Source organism: Vanellus vanellus (genome assembly GCF_965231255.1).
Source record: "Vanellus vanellus genome assembly, chromosome: 10".
Taxonomy (NCBI): domain Eukaryota; kingdom Metazoa; phylum Chordata; class Aves; order Charadriiformes; family Charadriidae; genus Vanellus; species Vanellus vanellus.
This window is the reverse complement of record NC_138915.1, coordinates 5608597-5613679: the sequence shown is the minus strand read 5'-3', so window position 1 is coordinate 5613679 and position 5083 is coordinate 5608597.

The window sequence follows — 5083 nt, the reverse complement described above, 5'->3', positions numbered from 1 at the left end:
TGTTTATTTCCTTCCAAAGCACCATTCAGCCACATTCAGCCACTGACACTCTCTAGTGCCAGAGGGCAGTGGCTTTGGAGGAACTCCTGCCTTCATTCTGACACAACCCCGTAGCACTCTTTGCAGTTCAGAAAAGAGCCTGTGCCACTGGAAGCCAGTGGACATAGTTTTAAAGGTTTGCATTAAGATTTTGGTCCACTGAAGAAGAAAAAGGAATGAAGTATTCCTTTCAATTTAATTCCCGGTTATATTTCCCCAGCATCCAGGTGGATACAAATAAATGCATGATCAATAAAAACCAAAATGCCTTAGCTTTATGAAGCAGGTAAAGTTGGTCAATGCTAGTCATATTTCCTCATTGGAAAAAAAATATCTGGTAATGGATACTTCCCATGTCATAATCATTGTGGAAAGAAACTCTTGACCACCTCTAATTCTGAATTACTTTTTAAATTGAAATGCTACTCAGGCCAGAGTCCACAATCTTGAAATAAATTCTCACATGTGGAAAGGCGAATCAAAACATTTCCTTTATTTCTGCTCTGACTGAAATATACACTCTTTGAAGCCTACTTTTTCTAGAAGCTGAGAAACAAGAACATCTAAAAAGAAAGCAAGACATTTCATGCGCTTCTCTGACCAAAAGAAAAAGAAAATCACACAATTTTGTTGTTCATGTTGCTCAGTGAACTACCAAAGGGTATTCAACAACTATTATGACAAGTATGGTACAGAAACCATACAGTATGATGTAAAAAATAAACAGTACATAAGTTTTAGTCTTTTTTGGTTATTTTTGTTGAGCCAAAATCCTATGATAATGTAAAAGCTCAGCATTACAGCACCTTGCTTCATCACAACCTTAAAGGGCTTGTCTTTCTCAAGTGTTTTAGTCCAAGTTAATTGCTAGCTAAATGACTCAAGCTATGTAATAGAGTTACAGAGTTACAGAGAGTGTTGTGAATAGATGCTATGCTTTGGTCCACCAAACAACATTTTGTGCAAGCTGTCTTAGTCAGGACGAATGGAGAGATTTCTGCAGCAGTGTTACTCACTTGAATGAGTTATAACAATGTTCAAGACAAGCATAGATGAGGATTATCACATTTGCCTTTGTGTAAAAAGAGGAGAACAGAGATATGACCTCATCTGTCTTTTCTAGAATATTCTTTAGGCTTTCTATCCAAGTAACCCATCTTGAATTAGCCAACTTAAATACTCCACATTTCTCTTGCAATGAGGACAGAGCAGCAGCATATTTTTCTCAGCTAAGCAACATACTAAATTTCCAGCTGCTTGACCATAAGAATATTTTACCTTATGCTAATTAGCCAGTATTAGCAAATGGATTGGGAGTGAGGAGGAGGAGAGGAAGATTAAGACAAAGACATCTTCCCTCCCACCAGGGACAAAAAAGCCAAAGACTTTTCCTCTGTTTTTTCTTACTGTCACTTCCAGAAATCTCAGGTCCAGGCTCTGCAGAACTGAAAAATGTGCAGCAGATCAAGGAAGTGTCATACAATAACACTGGGACTGATTCTCATGTAGACAAAAAACCCTTTACATTGTCTTTAAAGATATGTTTTCTGCACTGCAGAAACACTTTAAAGTAGCCTTTGTATGAATCAGTGTCAGGACTGTGGTGCTTAATTGATTAAGATGCTGGAGGGTCTGAAGAGAAAATGGTTGTACTGTAAAAAGTGCAGCTCCTTCAAGGTGTTAAAATCTAATGAGATTTTCTACTTGTTTGTGCACAGTTGGCTCAGGGCATCTTTTGTAAAGTCATCCTCAGCTCTGCTGAGGAGCTGGAGAAGAAAAACACTTAAAGCTGCTTAGTTATTGTTTCTTGCTTTGAATGACAAGCCCAATTATTAGGTTTTTCTGAAGCTCTATATGGCCATCGATGTGTTTTTTCTCATTTAGAGGTTCTGAAGGAGCCAGTCGGATTCTGACCAAAATTATTGTAAACTGCCACATTATTGGTGGCAATTCCTTACTCAGTACGTGCCTACCTTGTGTCTAGCAGACACATCAGGTTCCTGTGTTCCCCCGAATTTATGAAAGACTGAGTTAATCTTTTTGAAAGCGAAACCCCTCAGTAAATCCTTGCACTCATCCCCTCTCAAAGAAGGCCTTGTTTACTAAGTAAAACAGTAGCTTCATTCTTGTTTTTTCATGTCCCTGCTAAGAGGTGAAAAAACATACAGACGAGAAAGGAAATGAACTTAAAATGGTGATAAAATAAGTAGGGGGAAACAAAATGAATGGGGAGACTGTAGAAGAATAAATTCTGGGAATAGTGATCAGAAGGTAAAAATATGTTCCCTCCAGTGTTCCTCATTTTAGATTTCATTATCCTGATTAAAACTTTGTAAATAGTAATTATTATCACAAAGATATTCATAAACAGATGTTTTAAAAAATGCAAATGAGTTCACAATTCAGAAAATATACAGTTTATGTGCTACAGGAAATTTAATCTTTGAAAGCAGAAAAATGCATCAGACCCCATTTCCAACATAACATAGTAAGTCAGTACTGGAAGCAGCAGGTATTTTTTTCTCTACTTGTTAAATATGGTAATGGAGAGAAAAAACTCTTACTTACTGAAGACTATTGCTTTTATATTGCATTTGTATTCATAAAAACCTGTAGAGTATATGTAATTCCAAGTTACTTTATTAGTTTAGTGTAAAACTGAAGCATACTTACACAAACAAAAGTTAAAATAGTTTTTGTTAATATATGTAAGTATCTACAAATAATTCAAAAGGTACATCCTATTTTGCTCCACCCTCCCCTGGAAAGGGAACATTTGTTCAAATCAGATGCACTTCTGGTAAGTAAGAAGAGCTTTCCTGATTGTCATTTGTTTGTGAAATACAACACAAACTATTGTTTCTGTGAGGGTAATTGGGTGTAGAGTCTCTTCTATTTCATATCATGAACTACTACTAGAAATGATGAAATACTATAGATTCTAAAATGAGTATGGTCACTTAATTTTAAAGCAAAGCAATTACTGTTCTATTACCAGGTATTCTGAATCAATATCTTGTCTTGCAACTTGCACTCACATCCAGAATAAATCTATAATATTACAAGTAGTCAGAGATAAATAGCAACAGAGTAGAACAGATATTCAACAGGAGTCCTTCGATATAGTTTGCATAGGTTATAGACTCAGATTGGCCAGCAGTTAAAATACAGGTTGCTTATTGGTCTTCCAGTTGTCTCAAAGTACCAAACTTGCCCAAGGAAATACAGAATTGATGTAGCTTCTGGAAACAATAAATTGTAATTCTTACCTTATTTTCAACTGCTAGAGTTAGTCCCTTTACATCAAAGGAACTAAGAAAGTGCAAAGAGTGTGTTGGATTTGACCTGAGACACACACGTGCACTTTTATATACAAGGTAAAATTTTATTGATAACGATAAGCCTCATAGCTGACTTTCTTACTGGTTATTATGGTCTTGATTTTTCTTCCTGTCTCTTTACCCTCTATATTTCTTTGAACAAACACCATATAGTTCTCATTTCTTGCTGACTGGAAAAAAAAATCTCTCACTCTCACAAAGAAAAATAACAGAATCACAGTGTTTTGGTAATAAATAAAATATTTAACATGAATAATTTGTAAGTAAAAAAGTGATCACTAGTACAAGTATTAAAAACAGAAAAGTGGATTAGAGAGCTACTTTTTTTCCCCAGCTGAAGAAATTTTTAATTCTATACTTGTTCTTTTAATTGGTGTTTATACATTAGCATTTATAAAGTTCAAACATCTGAATTTTATTAAATGCTTTATGTTAATAAAGGATTACACAACTTAAGGCCCCAAATTATAATAATTACTAAATTAAACCTCTCCAGGCCCTCTGAACAGCAGGTAAATGTCATCTCCATGGGCGCTGAAGCAGGCGTTACCAGGAGGTGTAGGGGTGCTTTGCCCCGTTCCCAGCCCATGGGTAGTGCAGCAAGGGGTATCTTACTGCTTGTAATCATCACTAGACAATGTGGTTGCGTAAGGGCCCCGAGCAAACAGGCTCCTTTACACCACCGAAGCCTGTGCAGGAGTCAGCCCAGTAACAAGCTGCACCACACACGGTTCTCTAGGGGTTTGTTCTATGTGTTATTTTAAGTTATGTTCAATTATTAATGGAAGGTAGATATACTGAACTGGGGGCAAAGTGCTAGATTTCTGATCATACAGCACAGTGCTCTGCTTCTCAGCTTACACTGGAATTTCTCTCCATTCTCTGTCGTAACACTGAGGATTAAACAGATGATCTTGAGAGTGAATTTGTGACAGCTGGAGACATGGAGAGCAGTCCCAGAAAGCACAGGACTAAATCACCCTGCCAAGACACAAAATTATAGAATCTAAGATGAATTAGTCAATACAACAGTGAATTAGGTCTGAATCTGGTTCTTTCACTCCTCCTGCAAGTAGACAGTGAGTCCCAGCAAGGCAGAAGTCAGTGGTTCCCAGTGACAGGAGAAGAGGCAGCGGGCACAAGTTGGAACATAGGAAGTTCCGTTCAAATACACGGAAAAACTTCTTTACAGTTTGAGTGACAGAGCACTGGCACAGGCTGCCCAGGGAAGCTGTGGAGTCCCCTTCTATGGAGATGAATTTCGAGACCCTTTTTCTGTGTATGTTAGGGATGTTTCTACCTTACATTCAGCATTCATTATTGCATCTTATTAACCAATACCATGTAAAATCACATAACCATTACCTAGGAAATAAAAAAGGACATGGACACGGCTTATGGTGATACCTCCTGCATTCAGTTCTTCAAAAAGAAACTTATCATATTGTACGTTAGTTTAATCCTGAAGTTTGTCACTGCAACAGCTGGAAGAGTGACTTTCTGAACACTATTTCAGCAGCACTGTTCTAGACAGTATCTCGAAACAAGATTATAGTGTGTACCCAAGTTGTCAGTAAGTACTAAATCAGTCTGTCAGCATTTTAAAAGCGTGACATTGTGCTTGGGTCCATCTCTGTTTCTAGAATACCCGATCAAGGGGAATAAAGCAATTCCCTCTCATCTGAATTCTAAGAGGACACTGG